Raw genomic sequence first — 23,072 nt, 5'->3', positions numbered from 1 at the left:
TAACTTCCCTTAATCCAGGATTTCCCCAGTCTATTTGAACAACAAACCCTATTTTCCCACTTAAAAACTAGAAAAAGCCCTCAGAACATGCTTTATAAAATGCTATTTAAAGTAAACAGCCTTCTTTTGTAGACTATAAAATACCTGGAGGCAAAGAAATTCTTATGTAATATACTTGTTTATAATATAATTATCACCACTTTCATCATAATCCCAAAATTCATTTAATTTTCTATATGGCTAATGTCATGAGTTTTCAGAATTCATGCCACATTTTTTGGAATTTGTATCCATTGCTTAAATATACTCTACATTCTCACTCTTTGCTTAGAAAACACACCTCAAAAAGGATCGAATGTTCCTACTTGTTTTATTTAGGTATATATGGCTCCTATGTAGCAATTCCCTTACACATAAGATTTCTGCACAAAACGAACGGCTTAAACTTTTCAGAAATCCCTACTGTCCCAGACTGACAGTAAAGGAAAGTAATAACCTGTTCTCCTGGAAAACTGTTAAACACTGATAGTCACTCTCAGCTGACGGTCTATTACAGGTGTTTCACAAAAAAACAGCTGACCATCTATCCATTCTTTTAAAGTAGGAAAACAAAGCACTTCTGTATTTAACTTATTTTCTTCATTAAATAGTGTTTGAAAATAACTCTTCAATGGCTGCACAGTATTTTAACGGACATAACATTATTGACCTACTTCCTTATTGTTGGTCATTTATTACACCTACTTATTTTGCTAATAGTTTTTAAATGCTAAGATGAATAACCTTGAACATAAACCTCTGGTTACAACTCCTATTTTTTTCAGGATAAATTTACTGAAGTAGAATTATTGGGTCAAAGCAACACATACACTTACAGCTTCTATTAAGTGTTTATTTGCTTTTATGTGTGCATAAATTTTAAATTATAAGCTCTTGATAGACACGAGTCTTAAAAATTACCTTAGTAGAGCACTTTCCTTTCATCATAATGAAGAGATTTAAATATTCTCCTTTTTCTTAGACTCTAACTTCGTGTTATTTAAACTAACGCGTATAGTTACTATTACATACAATAAAGTTTTATGTCTTGCTATGCAGAAAGAAGGGAAAGAGAATGGAAATAGCACTATGATGAAAACATATATATGTTTAATAGGTTCTTTTGAAAGCTACTACCTTAGCCTTTGGAAATAAACAGCTATTATATGAATAAGCAGATATTTGGGAAAAAACTGTATGAAAATTGTTTTTATTACATCTTCCTGGTTTACAAATTTTTATCATTTGATCTGATTTGCAGTTGAATACAGTAAATAACTACTAAAAGGGAACAAGTTAAAGTTCTTCATCAATACATATAAGAGCAATCAATTCTAAAGTGGTGATAAAATATTCTTACTTTTATTGACAGAATAGTAAATTATATATTACTCCAGTTCCCTTAACTTGTTGTTGTTATTGTTGTTTTCCATTTATTCATTCGGGTGTGGAGAGTGGTAAAGAAGGTAGGCAAAAATATCTGAAGGCACTCACTGGTGACAAAGCATATAATGTCAAGAGCACAGCTGGCAACATCCCAGGTGACTTCTAGATCTAAATGCTCTTTAATTCTCTCAGAAAGAGTCTATAATACTGAAAATGCACCTCTACTTTTTATTTTAAATCAACTGTTTTTAAAGTAAGTTTGAGGTTTAGAAACTAGGGGGAAGACATTGTTACAAATTACAAGGCAGAGATAATACTGAAAATCTTTAACACAGAAATAAATAATGAATAGTATTTCCTAACAATTTCAAGAAACCAAGAGACTTCCATTGAAGTGTAAAATTTACAATCCTCATGGAAAATACTAAACATATATTAAGACAAAATGCCTTATGTTGGTAAGAGCCAACAAAAATTACTTGGAAAGAGCATCTGAGGAAAGCATTCGTAGTCATGTACAAAACTTGGACTTTTAGCGTAGTACATCAGAGCAAAAACCCTTAACAATTAGGAGGTAAATTTCTTTTCTTTTCTTTTTTTTAGAAGGTAAATTTCCTTAAATTCGTTTTGGAAACGGGGGGGCCACACAAAACAAATATTTGATCCAACAGTTCTCGAAATAATCACAATAGTATAAAACCCTGAAACAACTTTACTAAAGTTCAAGTAATAATACTGCATCATTAAGCAGTTATTGTTTTTTTAATTCCTCTTTGTTCAACATGATACAGATAACTTAAGGAGTTAGCTCATAAGATGTTTACAGATATCTTCTTAAAATTTCAGATACCTACTTGGCTAGTATTTCATTTCAAATTACATCTGTTTTCTTTGAGATTAGAAAACAAAAAGGATGTGCTCTCTATTCCTAAAAGGTTCATGGGAGCGAAATTGAGAAATCATTACAAGAAAGCTCTTACCTAATCAGCAACTAAGGGAGACTGACCTGTTTTTCTCCCTTTCTATCTCTGCCCCATCAATTCAGATTCTTTTTTATTTCTTCTAGCACTCCATTAGGTCAAGTAGTAAAGCATTTGCTACCTAGGCTAACTCTAAGGACAAGAAAAGGCAAGAGTGGAAATCAGGGATAACATTTTAAAGATATATGAAAAACGAATCTGAACATAAATTTTGCAAAATTATATACTATTACTGAAATGGTAAAAGGAGCAAAGTCTTTGAGATAGGGCCTAGTATAGTCATAAACTCAAGATTATACATGAAAACGGTTGATAACACAATGGACCAGTTCAACTCCCCCTCACTCCAGTTCACTTCAATAAATAAGCTAGAAGAAATTTTCTTTCTTTTTTAAAAACAATGTAATTCCACAGTTAAAAACCTAACCTAGCTCATCTTTTCTTACATTATCAAAACTAAGCTAGAGACCTTCATTCCCATCTTTTTCTAAACTTCACCTCTCATTTTTCTTCCAACCAAGGTAATCTATCCACCGTCCTTCAAATAACAGTTTTGCTCCTTCCCTTTGATGATACACTATTACCTTTTTCTAGTCGATATATGTTCATCTTATTTTTCAAAACAATTTAAATGTATGTGGATTTTCATTTAAACTTTATGAATTGTACAGAACAATAGAAAGAAAAAGAAATTCTATAATCCCATTCATAATAATAAATCTGGTTTATATTTAACAAAGTTTCCTAGTCTTTTTCTTCTATATGCAGTTACAATATAGAATATAAATATTTTTATTTTATTTAAAAAGCATTAGTCTAAACTGTTATAATCTTCATAATTATACTAAATGACTGCATAATATTCCATCAAATAGAAATATACACTGTAATCAGTACCCCATTTTTCCTTTCCCAGCTAGTACACAAAGTATGGTAGGTAGGTGCTTAAAAAAAATTTAAGTGAATAAATAGTTCACTTTATAACCTTCCTCAAGTATATTATACTAAATGTAATGTCTTTTTTCTATAATTCAGAGTCCATTTTCTGAACCCCAACTACCTTAAATACTATAGTTTTTGAATGTAGGGTAAACACAGATAAAACTAGATGATTTGAGTCTAACTAACCATCAGGGCCTTGGGCGAAATTAGAAATTTACTGAATAAGTAATTGATTCATTCATTCCATGAATTTTTCATAAATACTTTTTAAGATGTGACACTATTCTAAGAGCCAGTGACGATACTGATGAAAGCTAGCCTCTGCCTTCAGAGTTTCTTGTTTAGTTTTATTTTTCCACATCTCTTTCTATTCCTTTATTCCACCTCTAGCCATCTTTTCTCCTACCACCCTTCCAGATCCCAAGTGCCTGCCTTCACCCTGCACAAAGTTTTTTTTAAAAAAAATAAATTTATTCATATTTTATTTATTTATTTTTGGCTGCATTGGGTCTTCGTTGCTGCATGCAGGCTTTCTCTAGTTGCGGAGAGCGGGGGCTACTCTTCGTTGTGGTGTGTGGCTTCTTATTGAGGTGGTTTCTCTTGTTGCAGAGCACGGGCTCTAGGCACACAGGCTTCAGCAGTTGTGGCATGTGGGCTCAGTAGTTGTGGCTCATGGGCTCTAGAGAGCAGGCTCAGTAGCTGTGGTGCACAGACTTAGTTGCTCCGCAGCATGTGGGATCTTCCCAGGCCAGGGCTCGAACCCATGTCCCCTGCATTGACAGGCAGATTCTTAACCACTGTGCCACCAGGGAAGCCCCCAAAGTTTTTCTACCAGTTTCTCCTGAAAGCCCCACGCAGAGAAGTGACTCCTACTTTGTTGTTCCTTTCCCCATCTCCTTGAAAATTGGCACTACTTCAGCATCAGTATTCTATGGAGATTTTGAAAGGAAAGAAATCTTATTTGTATATCATATTTAACAGTAGGTTTGCTTTCTTTTAAAAAAGGTTTAACCCACCCAAGCCAACTTGACTTTTTTTTTCTTTTTGTATATTGTATCTACTACAATATGCTCATTGCTTTTTTTTTTCACTTGAATTGTGAACTGTTTTTTTTTTTTTAAGGTTTATTTACTTATTTATTTATTTGGCTGCATCGGGTCTTAGTTGCAACACGTGGGATCTTCACTGAGGCGTGCAGGATTTTTTGTTGTGGCGTGCAGGCTCTTCATTGCAGCGTGCGGGCTTCTCTCTAGTTGTGGCGCATGGGTTTTCTCTTCTCTAGTTGTGGCACGCAGGCTCCAGGGTGCGTGGGCTCTGTAGTTGTGGTGCGTGGGTTTCAGAGTGTGTGGGTTCTGTAGTTTGTGGCATGCGGGCTCTCTAGCTGAGACACGTGAGCTCAGTAGTTGTGGCACATGGACTTAATTGCCCCGCAGCATGTGGGATCTTAGTTCGCTGACCAGGGATCGAACCCGCATCCCCAGCATTGGAAGGTGGATTCTTTACTACTGGACCACCAGGGAAATCTCCCAACTTGACTTTTTAAAAGTAAGTTTTTAGTAACCCAAATTGATGGACTATGTGGGGCAAATTTCTTAAGCAAGGGGGCACTTATTTGTCTTCTAGTCTACTCTGGAACCACTTCCTCTCTCAATATCTATTCCCGAGCAAAAGCCAACAACAAAAAAATCAAAACACAGCTGTGTAATTTGAAGGTTCCTTTTTGAAAGACTGACAATTTATATTAAAAAAAATTAAGATAGGAATAATAGACCTTTAAAGGGGAAGGATCTTTTCCTTAGTGATAGTCTTATCCTTTATTTTATAGCCAAAGAAACTAAAGCACAGAAGATGGCTTACTTAAGGAGACCCAGCTAGTTAGTGGTAGAGCCTGGACAAGAACTCAAGTCCCTTAAACCAGTATTCTTTATATTTGGAGATGCTGTTTCTAATAAATGGTGTTCAGTTAATACTGATCCAGGGCACACTTAAAGCATCTCCTTTCAGTAAGTTATTTTGTGTCACTTGTTACTCATAATCGTTACTTGGTGAATATATGTCAAATTCTTATTAAGAGATCTAGTAAATTAACATTTCACTATGTTTATACAGAAAACAGCTTATAAAAACAAATCGAAATGAAAAAAACAAAACTACTTACACATTACTGAAAGTCTCTCTCTGAAAATGATGCCAGATCTCAATTTGTGAATTCTGCAAGCCTTGGAGTTTGAGAAATACTGTATTAAAAAGAATAAGAATTAAGCTTAAATTAATTCCAATCAAATATTTCCCCCTAAGATGCCTGTGGATACTTAAAAGTCCTGTTAACAATGATAATTTTCAAACAAAATGGTTGCATATATTGTTTTCATATGGTTAAAGAGTCAACAAGTAATTTTCATATACCAGCTCCTCCAGAAAACACATTTCAGTCCAGAATAGATACATACTTTAAAAAAAAAAAAAGCAAATAAGGAGGACAAAGAGAGAAAACAAAAAAATAAGTAAGGGCACAAAAGACTAAATGTGTACAGGAACAAGGAGAAAGAAAAACGTGCCTATTTCTTAGGCATTATGTATAGTATCTCATTCCTAGAAGAAAAAGGAAGAGGAAGAAACCATAGCTTTATCCAATACTGAATATCCACTAATGATGGGGAAATAGCAACAACAGCAGACACCAGATTTACCTAACTTGGTTGGTGCTTGGTGTGTGTCTGGGAAGTAGGAGAGGAGTGGGGAAAAGGCCAAAATCATTTGAGTCAAGATTTGATTAAAGTGTCTTAGAATGGAATGGAGGGTGAAAAGAATGAATGAGAAGTAACGTTAAGTACAATCTTATTACATTTTAGATTGCTAAAAATGGTTAAAATAGATATATATGTTTAAAAAACTAGGATACCACTCCACCTCAGATTCACTGAGTATTTTCAGTCAGTAAATATGGAGTGGTACATATATTTTTCAAATATTTCTAAAATCTTATTGCTGACAGGCAGCAAAGAAACAATGTAAATATTGACCTGCTGAAACATTTTTTAAATTCACCATCAGATTATCACAAAAATGTTCTAGCTGAAATACTCTATGTATGTAAAAACACTTGCAAATTTTGAAAACTACAGCTCCTATTTTATTGATAGAATATCAGGCTTGTTTTGATGCAATCATGAATTGTGAATGTAGTATATAACCAATTCCAAATAAATTTTCTGCTACATTGAGTTTCTTAATATAGTACAAACATTTTGTTTTTGACCATGACTCTGTGCTCCACTAAACTTAATATTTGTTTGTTACTCAATAAACAAAGCAATGGGGCTTCCCTGGTGGCACAGTGGTTAAGAATCTGCCTGCCAATGCAGGAGACACAGGTTCGAGCCCCAGTCCGGGAAGATCCCACATGCCACAGAGCAACTAAGCCCGTGCACCACAACTGCTCAGCCTACACTCTAGAGCCTGCGAGCCACAACTACTGAGCCCGCGAGCCACAACTACTGAAGCCCGCGCGCCTAGAGCCCGTGCTCCGCAACAAGAAAAGCCACCGCAGTGAGAAGCCCGAGCACTGCAATGAAGAGTAGCTCCTGCCCACCGCAACTAGAGAAAGCCCGCATGGAGCAACAAAGACTCAACGCAGCCAAAAATAAATAAATAAAATAAATTTATTTTTTAAAAAAACTATTTTGTTCAATGTTGAAAGTTTTAGATTTACAGCAGCATTCACAATATGCAATGTTTCCTCTTTGACAGTATGAACTTCCAAAACCTCTACTGTGATTCCATGAATTGTATGAAAAAATTGACCTATTATTAGAATTAACTGATTTCCCAGTACACAGAAGATGAGACTGATATAAAACTGGCATCACTTAAGTGTTTACAAAGTTCTTCTGTTAATGGAGACAACACATCACAGCTACTGCTTCACCTTCCATATATGCATAAGAAAACTTGCAATAAAAAGTGTAAAATCTATTTAGCAGAGCATCCTTTGATGTAAATGGAAAGTCATGCTCCTCAAAGTGATATGTCAATGTGCTTCCTGCAGCTATATATGTTAAATTATCTTTCAGCACAGACCCCTTTAAATTGCTATTATTTTTAATTGAACTTTTTATTTTGAAATAATTGTAGATTCATATTCAGTTGAAAAAAATAATAGAGATCTGGTATACTTTTTACCCAGTTTCTCCCAATTGTAACATCTTGCAAAATTATAGTACAATCACAGTAGGGATATTGACATTGATGCAATTCCCCTATCTTATTCTGTTTTCCCCAATTTTACTTGTATTCATTTGTGTATATGTGTTTGTGTGTGTGTGTACTTAGTTCTATACAATTTTATTATGTGTTGCTACATGTACTTATCACCAAAGTCAGGATACAGAACAGTTCCATCACAAGGATCCTTAGTGCTGACCTTTTATTTTTTATTTAATTATTTATTTAAAATATTTATTTATTTGGCTGTGCCGGGTCTTAGTTGTGGCATGCGGGATCTTTGCTGCCGCATGCAGGATCTTCACTGCAGCATGCGGGATCTTTTCTAGTTGTGGCACGCAGGATCTAGTTCCCTGACCAGGAATCGAACCGGGGCCCCCTGTATTGGGAGTGCAGAGTCTTAACCACTGGACCACCAGGGAAGTCCCAGTGTAGACCTTTTATAAGTACGCCCACTTCCCTCCTGTCCTCCCCCCACTGTCCCTAATCTCTGTGGAGTGGTATATTTTTACCAGAGAGCACATAGGGCCAATGAAAGGAAAAGACAACTCTCTAAAAGCAATACCCCCTTACAACACAGGTACAGAAACAAACCAGAGAAAAAAGCATATACGTGTGGAAAGACTTGTTGGTCACATTCACTCAGCCATCTGGAACACTACATTTGAATATGATTATACAAACATAAATGCACAGACATACGTATGCACACAAAGATAGGGACAGAGAGTGATCATCTACTAAATCACAATAAAAATCAATCCCCCTGGTTCTGAGATAAATTTTCCTATCATGAATAAATTCCAGACTGGAATCAAGAGGACAACATAAAATAATGCTACAGAACAACTACAGTGGGGATTCCTACATGTATAAGAAAATAAAAATGAGTCTTTTACTGTGTTCAGAGGTAAACCTGCCCCTCCCCCAGAAATTAGGTTTGAACTAAGGTAGCAGGGACTTCCCCAGTGGTCCAGTGGTTAAGACTCTGAGCTTCCAATGCAGAGGGAGCAGGTTCGATCCCTGGTCGGGGAACTAAGAGCCCACATGCTGTGAGGCGTGGCCACCGGAAAAACAAAACAAAACAAAACAAAACCTGTAAAACTGATATTTTAAAAAATAAAGAAAATAAAATAGCTGGTATTCCCTTGAGAAATGGATCTGGTGTAGAAAGAACAGGAACAGACTAGAAATAACTGAAGGTTAATATGCAGATACCTCTTGTCTCTCCAGACAGACTATAAACAATTCAACTATAAATACATGGTAGGTGTATAAATATTTATTAAATAAATGAGGTCAGCACAGTAGGAAAAACATGTGAAAGTTAAGACACCACAGAATCATAGGATTGTAGAGCTAGGAGGCTCCTTGGAGATTTAGTTTCAATCCTTTTTATAAATGAAGAAATTGAGGCATAAACATTAAACAGCTTGCCTAAGACCGAATACATCAATTTATGACTCAACTCTCATAGCTTTTAATATGGAGTTCTTCTATACCATACTTCAATTCAAGAATGAAAGAGAAGAAAGTAAGTCCTTGGGGAGCCCTGTGTGTTAATTCGTGAATGTGGGCTTTGATGGACAAAAAAAGTTAACAGGTAAGTGGGAGAAGTTAAACTGGCTGAAGAGAGTGGGGCAATTGGCAGATAAGAAAAAGAATGAATGACTAAAAATCAGAGAAAAGAGTAAAACAGAAAATGAAAGAAGTTGAACAAAGAGATATGGCAAGAAAAGTAATAAAAAAAGATGAGTAAAAAAATAGTGCAGAAATGGGATGGAGAAAAGTGAGAAATGGTTAGAGCGGTATGGGGAAATTGTATCCAGAGAATTTCTTTTTAATTAATTAATTTATTTATTTTAGGCTGCGTTAGGTCTTCATTGCTGCACGAGGGTTTTCTCTAGCTGTGGCAAGTGGGGGCTACTCTTCGTTGCAGTGTGTGGGCTTCTCTTTGCGGTGGCTTCTCTTGTTGTGGAGCATGGTCTCTAGGCATGCAGGCTTCAGCAGTTGTGGCTTGTGGGCTCAGCAGTTGTGGCTCACAGGCTCTAGAGCGCAGGCTTAGTAGTTGTGGCACACTGGCTTAGTTGCTCCGCGGCATGTGGGATCTTCCCAAACCAGGGCTCGAACCTGTGTCCCCTGCATTGGCAGGCAGATTCTTAACCACTGTATCACCAGGGAAGCCCTGGAGAATTTTTAATGCTATTTATGTTCTTTTTAAATAAAGAAACTATTAGATTTATCATTCCTATAAACAATTCCCTATAAACAACTACCAGTCTCATACTGAAAATCTGTTCATATTCAATACTATATATGAAATGCAAATATATGATGCTTACCAGTCTAGAGTGAGAGGGAAGTCTGGTTGTAAATTTTGTCTCTTGCACCATCTTTTTTTTTTTTTTAACTTAATTTCCCATATGAATACCACTCCCACATCGCAAAGTTCTTGCCTACGCTTTGAATTATCATAAACATTTTTTAATGTGTTGATAGGAGTTAACTTTTCTTTTAGTATTTATTTTTATTTATTTGGCTGCGTTGGGTCTTAGTTGTGGCATGTAGGACCTTTGTTGCAGCATGCAGGTTTCTCTCTAGTTGTGGCACATGGGCTCCAGAGTGCACAGGCTCAGCAGTTGCGGTGCGCAGGCCCTCTAGTTGTGGCACTCGGGCTCCACAGTGTGTGGTCAGTTGCCCCATGGCATGTGGGATCCTAGTTCCCTGACCAGGGATTGAACCCACGTCCCCTTCATTGGAAGGTGGATTCTTAACCACTGGACCACCAGGGAAGTCCCCTGAATCATCATAAACATTTGTTAGCTGGTATCTAAAATGAATTGTTGCCACCAATGGGATGTCCCCAAAAGCTTCTCTTAAACATAAAATATCTGGTTTTTCTTCTCCATTTCATGGTTACTTGAAATAATACTCACTGGGGTGATTAAAAATACATTTTCAGAAGACAAGTAATCTAAAATTCAGTTATATTAACATATAATACAAATGAGATTCATTGATTTAAAATATCACCTTTCTTGAAAAGTAGATATCAAGATTTATAGTTCTCTCATTTGGTTAATGTTGAACATCTCACTTTCTTAACTATTTCATTTCACCACCTATTTAAATATAGTACTTTAAGCCTTTTAAAGGCTTAAAATCCACTTTTCCCCACAAACTGTAACAAGTAACATATTTATTTGTTAATAAGCACCTGAAAAGAACTTTGAGAATTAATACTTGAAAACAACTTTGAGACATCTGTTATTCTCCCACTTAATAATGACTGATACAATTTTTTAATCTGTAGGATTTACTAGATGATCAAAGACTACAAACAAATAGTTCATACACAAGAAAACCCAAATACTTGGAAAAATTGAAAGGCTTGCAAATAATTACAGAAATTAAACTTCAAGGTTCTACATCATGTCCAGTAAATTAACGAATATGAAAAAAAACATTAAACCCAATGCTGTAGTGCTGTCAAGAAATAAGCACACTTAAAAACTGTCAGTGGGGGACTTTCCTGGTGGTCCAGTGATTAAGACTCCTTGCTCCCAACGCAGGGGGCCCGGGTAGTCAGGGAACTAGATCCCGCATGCTGCAACTAAGAGCCTTCATGCTGCAACTAAAAGATCCCGCATGCTGTAACTAAAAGATCCCGTGTTCCCCAACTAAAGATCTCACGTGCTGCAACTAAGACCTGGCACAGCCAAGTAAATAAATAAAACATTTTAAAAAATTGTTGGGACCTACCTGGTGGTACAGTGGGTAGGACTCTATGCTTCCAGTGCAGGGGGCCCGAATTTGATCCCTGGTCAGGGAACTAGAGCCCACATGCATGCCACAACTGAGAGTTTGCATGCTGCAACTAAGAATTCCGCATGCCGCGATGAAGATCCCACATGCCGCAACTAAGACCTGGTGCAGCCCAAATAAATAAATAAATACTTGACAAAAAAATTGCTAATGGCACCATGAATTAGAACAATTTTTCTGAAAAGTAATCCATCAGTACTTAAAACTAATTGTACTCTTTTTTTTTCTTCGGTACGCGGGCCTCTCACTGTTGTGGCCTCTCCCGTTGCAGAGCACAGACTCCGGACGCGCAGGCTCAGCGGCCATGGCTCACAGGCCTAGCTGCTCCGCGGCATGTGGGATCTTCCCGGACTGGGGCACGAACCCGCGTACCCTGCATCGGCAGGCAGATTCTCAACCACTGCGCCACCAGGGAAGCCCTAATTGTACTCTTATTAACTAATTCTATTTTGGTGAAACATCTCAAGAACATACATATATTTTTTAGTCAAACTGTTGGTCTAGATTATTTATAACCATACCTCCTTAAAGATTCATAGAAGTTTTAGAGTAAAAAAGGTAGAAAGGTAAATAGGACTTGCCCAAAATAGCACAGTTCATCACTAGCAGAGCAGGGCCTAAAACTCCTTATCCCAGGTCTCTTGCTACTACATACCATGTAGACTATTCCACAGAAGGCTGAATCAATGACCCAGATTTGACAAAGATAAAGCAGATCAGGTTGGTGAGGCTAGATGACACATTGCTCCTTCTAAACATTCTGATGGCCAGGACCAGCCCTAGATACACTTCTATTCTTTAAACTCCCTTAACCTTCTTTCAGCAATCAAACCAAACTTCAGGACCTTCTCTTTCTTCTTATTCTCAGGAAAATTTTTAGTTCCACTAACTGCTGCTCACTTTCAAATTTATATCACCAACCATGACTCTCTACTGAGATCCATAATGCCTGCATAGGGCTTCCCTGGTGGCGCAGTGGTTGAGAGTCCGCCTGCCGATGCAGGGGACATGGGTTCGTGCCCCAGTCCGGGAGGATCCCACATGCCGCGGAACGGCTGGGCCCGTGAGCCATGGCCACTGAGCCTGCACGTCCGGAGCCTGTGCTCCGCAACGGGAGAGGCCACAACAGTAAGAGGCCCGCGTACCGCAAAAAAAAAAAAAAAAAAAAAAAAAATGCCTGCATGATATCTCTACCTGCACATCTAATAGCCAAACCAGAACTACTTCTCTGGCATATCTCCACCTTTAGACCTAAACCTACTTCTCTGCCCACACACATACTTATACTCTATTATAAATTCAGCAGGAAAGGCATAAATTTGAACCTGGGACTTTGCCTGTACATATTATCAGTCAAGGTAGTTGACAGTCTCAAGTGAATATGGGCTCCAGAAAAGAAAAAAATAAACACTGCATGAATACAAAAGAGGGGTTAAAGAAATAAAAAGGCCAAGAACAGAACAACCTATCCCAGAGGAAACAGAATTTTTGGTCCAGACCAAACATATTTCTTAAATAAGCGGGACAAACATCTTCAGGAAACTAAAGTAGTATATTAGGAAAATAATAAGCAACAATGAAGAACCAACTACAGATACTGGGTATTAAAAATAAAATAATTGAAATTCTAGGTCAGATAGGTTAAATAACAAAATGAATATAAATATAGTTGAATATTATATTTGATATGAGGGAAAAAATCAGTATAGTTGAAAATAAAATCATTGAGTAGATGATCAGAATGAGATATTAAGAAGGTATAAAGCAATTGAAAATATATATTATAAAAGTTTAAAAATATGGAGGCTTGGGCTTCCCTGGTGGCGCAGTGGTTGAGAGTCCGCCTGCCGATGCAGGGGACACGGGTTCGTGCCCTGGTCCGGGAGGATCCCATATGCCGCGGAGCAGCTGGACCCGTGAGCCATGGCCACTGAGCCTGCGCGTCCGGAGCCTGTGCTCCGCAACGGGAGAGGCCACAACGGTGAGAGAGGCCCGCGTACCGAAAAAAAAAAAAAAAAAAAAAATGGAGGCTTAAAAGAATAAGAAGACAACCCACAGACAAAGGAAATATTTGCAAAAGATGTATCTGATATAGGACTGTTATCCAAAATATATAAAGAACACTTGAAACTTGACAATAAGAAAATTAACCACCCAATTAAAAAATGGGCAAAAGACCTGAACAGATACCTCACTAAAGAAGATATACAGATGGCAAGTAAACATATGAAAAGATGCTCCACATCATATATCATTAGGGAAATGCAAAGTAAAATAACAATGAGAAATCATCACACTCCTATTAGAATGGCCCAAATCCAGGACACTGACAACACCAAATAATGGCAAGAATCTGGGGTGGCAGGAACTCTCACTCATTGCTGGTGGGAATGCAAGATGAATCATATAGTCACTGTGGGAGACAGTTTGGCAGTTTCTTGCAAAACTAAGCATACTCTTACCATATGACCCATCAATCACGCTTCCCAGTATTTACCCAAATGAGTTGGAAACACGTCCACACAAAAACCTGCACACGATGTTTACAACAGCTTTATTCATAACTGCCACACTTGAAAGGAACTAAAATGTTCTTCAGTAGGTGAATGGATAAATTAACTGTGGTACATCCAGACAATGGAATATCATTCAGTTCTATGATGAAATGAGCTATCAAGCCATGAAAAGACATGGAAGAACTTTACATGCATATTACCAAATGAAAAAAGCCAATCTAAAAAGGCTTTATACTATATAATTTCAACTATATGACATCCTGGAAAAGACAAAACTATGAAAGCAGTAAAAAGATCAGCAGCTGCCAGCAAGTTAGGAAGAAGGGATAAATAGCCTAATAAGCACAGAGGATTTTTAAGGCAGTGAAACTATTCTGTATCATACTACAATGGCAGATATATGTTATACATTTGTCAAAAACCACAGAATGTACAACACAAAGAAGGAACCCTAATATAAACTATGGACTTTGGTGATAATGATGTGTCAGTGTAGGTTCATGGATTATAACAGATGTACCACTCTGGTGTGGGATGTTGACAGTGGAGGAAACTGTGTTTGTGTGGTGGCAGCAGTATATGGAAACTCTCTGTAGTTTCTGCTCAATTTTGCTGTGAATCTAAAACTGCTCTAAAAAATAAAGTGTATTTAAAAGGAAAAAAACTAAAAGAATTAGTTCTGAACACATATGGAGGCTAGGAAAAACAGAGCCAATATCTAAATAATAGGGCTTTCAGAATGTGAGAAAAAAACAGAGATGAGGAAATACTTGAGAAATAATGACCAATAATTTCCAAGAATTAAGGATATAAGATGTCAGTTTGGTATAACAGATAAGAAAAAAATACCTAGACACCTTATAAGGAAGTCTTAGAACATCTCAAAGAAAAAATTCTAAAAATTCCCAGAAAGAAAAAGTAGTTCACCTACCAAAAAAAAAATCTGACTCCAGACTTCCAATTAGTAAGATAATGGAGTAATATTTTCAAATGTTGTAAAAAATGAAGTTTAATACATGGTTAAACTATTATTTAAATACAAGGATGAAATAAAGATATTCTTAGGAATATAAGTACTCAGATGGCTTGCCAAGAAAGCAGCTAAACAAACAAAAACTCAAACTATTGGTCTAAAGGTTACAAATCTAGGGGACTTGATAAGATATGGCAAGAAAGGGTGCGTAAATAACTTAAAGGTTCACTATTGCTAATTAAACAATGGAAGTGGGGGGAGGGAATGAAGAAGGAAAAAGATGAAGAGGAAAAAAAACTATAGTATACCTATAATAATCCTGAGTATTAAAAGACTAGAAAATGCTAACATTGTAGGGGCAGAGAGGAGGGAGAGCCTACTAAGATACATACTTTATTCAGGAGGAAGATATATATAATCAATAAGCTTAAAAATTTATAAATATAAATAAGAATCTAAGTAAAGGGTAACCAGTAGAAGAATAAAAACAGAATACATAATTTTCAAACTGGCACAAAAAATTATTTATCCTCAGAAACTGGAAAAGAGAAAGAAAGGAAAAAAAATTAGTGTAAATAGAAAACACAGAATAAGATGGCAGGAATAAGTCTTAATATAATAGTAAGAGACATACTTAAAAAACTCTTAGAAAGCACTCCTGGAGGTAACATGCCAGTCTTCTTACTGATCCTTGAACGAACCAGGCATGTTCCAGCCTCAGGGCCTTTTTATCCTTGCTGCTCTCTCTGCCTGGAATAGCCTTCTCGGATGCCAGCTGAGGCAGCTGCATCTTCAGGTCCTTCCTTCTAAAAAGTCACCTTCTCCGTGAGGCTTTCCATGACCACCCTATTTTAAAATTTCAACAATTTCCCACACCCAATACTTCATATTTGCTCTTTCCTTGTTTTAATTTTCCCACCTTATTACTTTTCACTATCTAACATGCTACATAGTATACATATTCATTTCATTTATTATCTCTCTCTCTTTCCTCAAGATTAGGAAGTTCAAAAAGGGTAGGAATTTTTCCATTTTAGTCACTGCTACATAACCAGCACCTAGAACAGTGCCTGAAGAATAGTATGTGGTCAATTTGTTGAATGAATGAATAGACAAATCAAGGTGTCCATAAGTAAAGGAATCATTTTAAAATGTGGCAGATGCCATGATTTGAATATCATGTAACAGTCAGAAGCAACGATAATAGATGTAAACATAGCAACACAGATAATTTTTTTAAATGTAGTGTTGAATTAAAATAGTATAAAACAAAAAGGAATCTAAAGCAAAATATCATTTATATAAATTAAAAATACATACCTAAAACAGCACTATAGTTTTGAAAAATATATCCAGGATGACATGCTAAGTAAACATATTAAAGTAGATATCTATGGGGGAAAGGGAATGGGAGTGAAGATGGAGGGTAAAAGAAGATGAAATAAAATTAAAGCAGGCCCCCACACAGGCCAATGACGAAAGTGAACCATGAAATCAGAAATATGATTAAATCAATTCTCTATACTTGAGGAGCCTTCACCCCACTTGCTCCCAAAAAGAGCTATTTAGCCACTGGTTTCAGCAAAACTCAAATCACTGTGACCTAGAGAAGACCCATTTCAGTGAAGTGTTAGTAAGAAGAAAGCCCAACTGGAATGAGCTGAGGAGAGAATGGGGGGTGAGGAAGTATACATAACCCTTTGCAGAAGTTTCGATGTAGAGGGGAGCAGGGAGATGGAGTGGTAACTTGAGAAGACATGGAATCAACAGAGGACTTTTTAAAATAAATAAACAAAATTAAAGGGGGGGTATGCCAAGGGCAATCATCCAGCAGAGATGGAAAATGAGGATGAAGAAAAGAAAGATAACTGTAAAAGCCTTGAGAAAGTATGAGAGGATGGGATCCAAAACATAGAGGACCAGATCACAGAGACAAGGATTTATCTCTTATTAAGCTTTCCATAATAATATGTTTAACAATGATTTTTCTGAATATGCAGGCTTTGGTGATGTGGGTTCTAACTTTTTTCGGGTAATGAACCTCATTGAGAATCTGATTAATGCTATGGGTCTTCTCTCCCTTAAAATACACATACAGATATTCAGATAGAACTTTACATACAACTTTAGGGGGGTCACTGAGCCATGCTCCCCAAGCTAATCCATACACAAGTCTGTTTGGGGGTTTTTGTTTGTTTTTACTTTTTAATTAACATATACATATAGATAAGTACAACTCTAGGAAAGTAAACACAATACCACCATTACAAATACCTCTCAGGTCAAGAAATAGAACAGTATCAGTAACTGGAAGTCCCCAATCCCCCTTCAACCTTCCCCAAAAGAACCACTATCTTGAACTAGTTTTGTCTGTTTCTGAACTTTATATATAGAAACGGAACGTGGAAGGATTCTTACAGTATGTGTATGGTCCAGTTTTTTTCACTCTACAATATGTTTTTGAGATTCAGTCATACTCATATGTGTAGCAGTTTGTTCATTTTCATTTCTGTACAGTTTTTCATTTTGAGAATATCATAATCTCATGTATCCATTCCATTGTTAATAGACATTTGGCTTGTTTCCAATGTTAGGGTATTATAAATAATTACAAAGTCATGTGTAAATTATTGTACATGTTTTTTGATGCACAAATGCATGCATTTGCCAAAAATACCTACAAATATAAGTGCTAGGATACAGGGTCAATGTATACCCAACTTTGGTACATAATGCTAAACAGTGTTCCAAAGTAGTTGTAATAAGACCTTATATTGGGGCTTCCCTGGTGGCGCAGTGGTTGAGAGCCCGCCTGCTGATGCAGGGGACACGGGTTCGTGTCCCAGTCCGGGAAGATCCCACATGCCGTGGAGCGGCTGGGCCCGTGAGCCATGGCCGCTGAGCCTGCGCGTCCGGAGCCTGTGCTCTGCAACGGGAGAAGCCACAACAGTGAGAGGCCTGCGTATTGCAAAAAAAAAAAAGACCTTATATTGGATGGGTAAGATGGCTTAGGAAATAAAAGCTTGCATTTTGCAAGCAGAAACATTTCTCTGACGGACTTCTCTAAAATATTAGTTTGTTTCAATTAAGTCATTGCTGAATACAACTATATGAACACTATAAAAAGAGAAGTTAAGTGCTCGGCAATCAGTTAGGCCAAGCTCAAATCCTAGCTCCAGTTAGTGTTAGATTATCATACAAGCAAATAAACATGTGCTTAGGTTATGGTAAAAAAGTGCACCAAGAAAAGTTTAATTCAAATAATTTTATTTAAATAATTTAACAATGAGGGATCATCATTTTAAGAAACCAGAACTTTGCTGATTTTGCTTATCTTTATTTGATGGTTTGGAAATGATTTTGTTCTGAATTATAGAAGTAGCATCATAATCACTTCGAGACTTGATGATGTAAAGGTTTAGAGACAGGAAATTATGACTCTGATTCTCTCAATCATTCATCTAATAAACATTTACCAAATGTTTATTGAAAAGGACATGCGTCAGCGTTTTATTTTTGACCGTCTGAACTCCTTTACTATATTTTGACCGTCTGAACTCCTTTACTATATTTAAAAAATCTGCCACTGTGTGTGTCTTGGAAGGAAGGTAAGCCCTAGAGTCAACCATGGAAGCCAAAAAGACCAGATACTTGCTTTGCTATTTAGGAACCAGGCACATAGATTGGTCAATTAGATGCTTTCATGAAGAATTTGACTCTAGAGCTAAAGCTGCAGAGACAGTTTAAAATTCATTCTTACGGCAGTGACATACAGTACCCAGAGGCAGTGTTCCAGCAATGGCATCCAGCATCCTGTGGAGTCAAAGGTATCTTAAACATAAAGGACATTTCTGTGGCATTACTTTGGCTATGGACTAGCCCTGAGGTTGATTAGATGGTTTCCTATTTGTTCTCAGAGTCTGGTTCTCCAGTCTTTCAGTCTTTTCTGTAAGCTAACTACTATCTCTCCAATAAATTCTTTTTAACCAAAGTTGATCTCTGTAGTTTGCAAACAAGAATCCCAAAATGGCAACCTTACCATATGCCAGGCTCTGTACCAGGCACTGGGAACACAAAGAGAAATAATTTGTGTATGGCCTTGCCTTACCGGAGTTTAATAGAGAAGGCAGACAAGTAAACAAACAATCACTGTAAGTGATAAGACTATAACAGAAGTAATTACAGAAAGCACAAGAAGGACACACAGTTTGGGCTTCAGGAGTCAGAAAAGAAAGAGTTATCATCTAAATCTTGAAATATGAGTAGGGTAATAGAGGAGAGATGAAAGGGCATTCCAAACAAAAGGAGCAACAAATAAGAGGCATATGGCCTTTTCTTTGCTCATCACTTCCTTCCTACACAGTATCAAAAGCATAGTTGAAGGATAAAAGTGACAAAAGGCAGACTGATAGATTTGTGGAAGGGGATGAGAAACAGTTACAATTTGTGACCTGCGTGACAATAGTGGCATTTTTGAGCTTGCTACAGGAAAACAACCTCATACTCGAAACACACACACTCACCATCACCACTCCCACCACCGCAAAGCTGGCCACAACTATCTTTTCTCTCCTTCTCACCTATCTCAGTCACTTCTCAGAACAGTCAACTATGGACCTCTGGATTTGGGGTTTTTGGGTTTTTTTGTTTTTTGGGTGGTTGGTTATCTGTGACAGCTGTGGAACAGGAGTCATGAATGGGTGGATAAAGCAATTGAAAAGAGAAGTAAAGGCATTAATCAACTGATCAGAGTAGTGAAGCAAAAAGCATTCTGCCAACTGCTCACACTCCTTTTGCTTAAAGGTAGGTACGACTCTACAGGAGAAAAAAACTGACATAAAGTATTTTACAAAATAATTGTGTGTGTAATTTCAGTACTGACATAGATCATTTTTAGAGACATCTTTTAAAATTATACTAGGCTTATGCTATATATTGTTTTCACTGTTTACTTTTATAAAAACTGTGATATTCATAAGTTTTATAAGCCCTTGCATTTTCAGTCATCCACTGTATGGAGTTCTATGCTTGAACAGGAAAAAAATAACCATAAAAGTAAACTAACCAACCAACCACTATTAGAAAAATTTGATAAAGGAGCCTGAAAGCAAATGATCAGTGAAGACTCATTTTCAAAAGTGACATCACAGTTACAAACAAAATGATGAGTATTCTAAAATCTATAATCCTCCTCTGAAAAAAGAAGTATGCACTATCATGTGAAGGACAGATATGAAAAAGTAAGTTTTCATTTTAGCTTCAGTAAATTGAATGATGTAAAATTCACCTCAGTCATACCAAACTCCACACCACCTTTGTAAATTCAGTTCTTTCTGCCAGAATGCCCGTTCAGATGGCCAGCTCCTGTGTAATATTTGAGACATGCTCTTTGAAGCCCTTCCTGATCCCCTTCCCTAGAAGAGATTGTCATTCTCTTTCCTTATACTTTAAGACCATCCTGTACGTATCTCTATTACAATTATCACATTAACACTGTAATCATTTCTTTGAACATCTACTCTTCTCAACTAGATTAGGAATTCTTTGAGAGTAGGCAATGTTACATCTCTAGCTCTGTAAATATGTTTTAGCACAGTCCCTAAAAAAGGAAGGCAGTCAGTAAATGCTTGTTAAATAGAAAATGACATGATGTATTAATAATAATATTAATATAAGATTATTTGTGTTTATGAAATAGCATGATTCAAACTTCAAATTCTATATGCAGAAGCTAAAAAATCAGCTCTTATCTGAAAAAGGGAGATATTTTTATAGCTTTCAGAATAACCACCTATGGACTGGGGATGAAATTAAGTTCTTTACTACTACATAAAGCTAATGAGTGGTCTCCTTTTTATTTCAAAAAAACCTTAATTTTATTTCACGTTATTTAGTATTCCTTTGCAATCACCACCTTTTATGGTATCTATGTAGCCTACCGACATACCTCTCCCCTGAGAGTTGTATGCCCTGTATGCACTCCCCTAACATAGAAATGGGGCCTGAAAAGTTCTCTAAAACCTTGGTTTCATCTGCCATAGCTGACTGGACCAGACATAGACATTTGCCTCAAACTGGATTTTTTCCCAGGGTTTAGCATGGGATCACAGAACCATGAGTGACTTTAAGAATTTAAGAGTTAGAGGACTTGTTTGGCCATGCGCAGTGGTAAAAGACAACATGCAGAGAGAGAAAAATGATGCAGACAAGTAGGGAGAGGCAGAAGAGATAATGCTGCCCCAGGGTGGGGAGAAAAAGTTGCCTGAGTTACTGATGAGTTTCCAGTTCCTGGTTCCCCTCCCCATCATGAAGCCTGGTTGTACTTCTACCTTCAAAGTACAGTACTGTGAAATCCCCAGTACCCTTGCCATCAACACTAATTCCCTTTTTTGAGTAAATTAGTTTTAATTTCGTTTCTAATACTCACAAACAAAAGAAATTTGATTTTAAAAACCTCAAAAAAGAAAAGGTCAAGTAGGAATATAAAAATGTCAGTTAACCAGAGGAGGAAAAAAAAACCCTTGTTACATTGGTATCTTCAGGCATTTCTCAGCGTAAGAAAATGAAAAATAGTCACCAACCATAACAGGTTCAAACAACAACCTATAAATCCAACTTCAGCATAGTTGTGAGTGAGTATGAATAAAATTATATTTCAAAGTTCAGGGGAAAAAAGAGAGATTAAAGAATAGGGAGTATCTCAGAGCTTATTAGAACAAATTATCTTATAAAGAGAAATAATACCACTTACTACAATTTTGACCAAAAAGGGGGTGGGAATATGTCTTTTCTCGTTGTAACAGCCAGTCCTATCTAACAAGCCTAAGTATCATTATACCGTTTCCCCATCCATCTATACGCTTTTCTCATACAAACATGGCACTTCAGAGTCCTCAACTAAAATGCTCAGTGGCAGAAGACAGTGACCTTTAAAAAAAAGGAAGCGTTTTCCAACAGCACAGTCATTCTATGGCATTAGTTTCTAAAAAAAACTGATATATTAGGTTTTCCATTTTTCTTTGAAATTAGTTTATTAGTAAGAAGTTTCCTTTGGCAACTCAGACTTTAAAAAAAAACTAGTTTCTTTAGTATTTTCAAAGGGATAGTGAAGAAGAATGAATATTGATAACTTCTGTTCAAAATAAACGTTTATAAGAAAAACTGACTAGTTTCACATAATCAAGATTTAGCAAGACTGGGAAAATCTACAAATGTAACAGCAAGTTCAGAGACAAAAACAAACAAACCAAAAATAACAGTACTTCTATTAAATTTGCCAAGATTATATAGACAGTTCTGGTGTTCAGAAAAAAATGAGACGTTAAAGTAAAGGAAAGGCTTATGAAAAATTGAACAATGATTGCCATAAAAAAGATTTTAAGTAAACAAGTCCCAATTGTTTACAATAATGGAAGAAGGCAGAAGCATCGAGCATTTTTAATGACTTATATTGCCTCCAGATTGTGTTTACTGAAATTACATTTGATTATGAGTGTCCAATATTTTCAGAATTTATTTTAAGCCAAGGAGTGAAGGGATAATGTGCAGGTTTGACTCTGAAGTGGGAATATTTCCAGTTTCCCCATTCTACCCCGTTGTTCAATCTTTCTCTGCAACATACTTCAGTTTATCTCCCAAATTAATAAAAAGCACAATATCAGCAGAGCTATCACCCTCACACCTTAATCCATAATAGGAAAGGCTGGTTAATGCTACAGGATAGGCTATATGAAGACTAAGCATAAATAAAGGGCATTCCTAGAGTTTAAACAGTGTTATTAATAAGAAAAGTGTGCAGGACTTTAAAAAATTAAGTAGAACAATTAAGAAATGCTAATCATCACTAATGCCAATTTCAAATTTGTGACAGAACACCAAATGCTGGAGCTGCAAGAAAGACTAATGGTTAGCTCGCCAAGACATTCTCAAAAGCTAGGAATTTGTCTTTCATTTTAAAACCCAAAACCCAGGATTAGTTGGTTTGTTTATTCATTCCCTAATTCTAGGACAGTGGGGGGACTCGAACACATAAATTAAAACATTCTAAGGGCAGCAACGGCTATAACACATTATTTACTGAACACTAAGTAAATTTAAGCTTCACAACAATCTTATGAAGACATCATTATCTTCATTTTACAAAGGAAGAAACTGAGGTACAGGGAGAGAGCACAGATAGTCAAAGAG

General features: G+C 36.6%; 1 protein-coding gene across 7 annotated transcripts in view; it reads right to left on the bottom strand.

The window, feature by feature from the left end:
• Nucleotides 1-23,072, bottom strand: part of DENND4A (DENN domain containing 4A) — a 137,607-nt gene that overhangs the window by 102,506 nt on the left and 12,029 nt on the right. For all 7 annotated transcript variants that reach the window (XM_032617651.1, XM_032617642.1, XM_032617668.1 and 4 more), the window contains exon 2: nt 5,506-5,584. The gene's annotated coding sequence lies outside the window, so the exon portion shown is untranslated. The remainder of the gene's footprint in view (nt 1-5,505; nt 5,585-23,072) is intronic.

This window comes from Phocoena sinus, chromosome 2, assembly GCF_008692025.1.
Source record: "Phocoena sinus isolate mPhoSin1 chromosome 2, mPhoSin1.pri, whole genome shotgun sequence".
Classification (NCBI taxonomy): domain Eukaryota; kingdom Metazoa; phylum Chordata; class Mammalia; order Artiodactyla; family Phocoenidae; genus Phocoena; species Phocoena sinus.
Note: the sequence above shows the minus strand (reverse complement) of the source record. Positions and strands in the feature narration are given on the sequence as shown.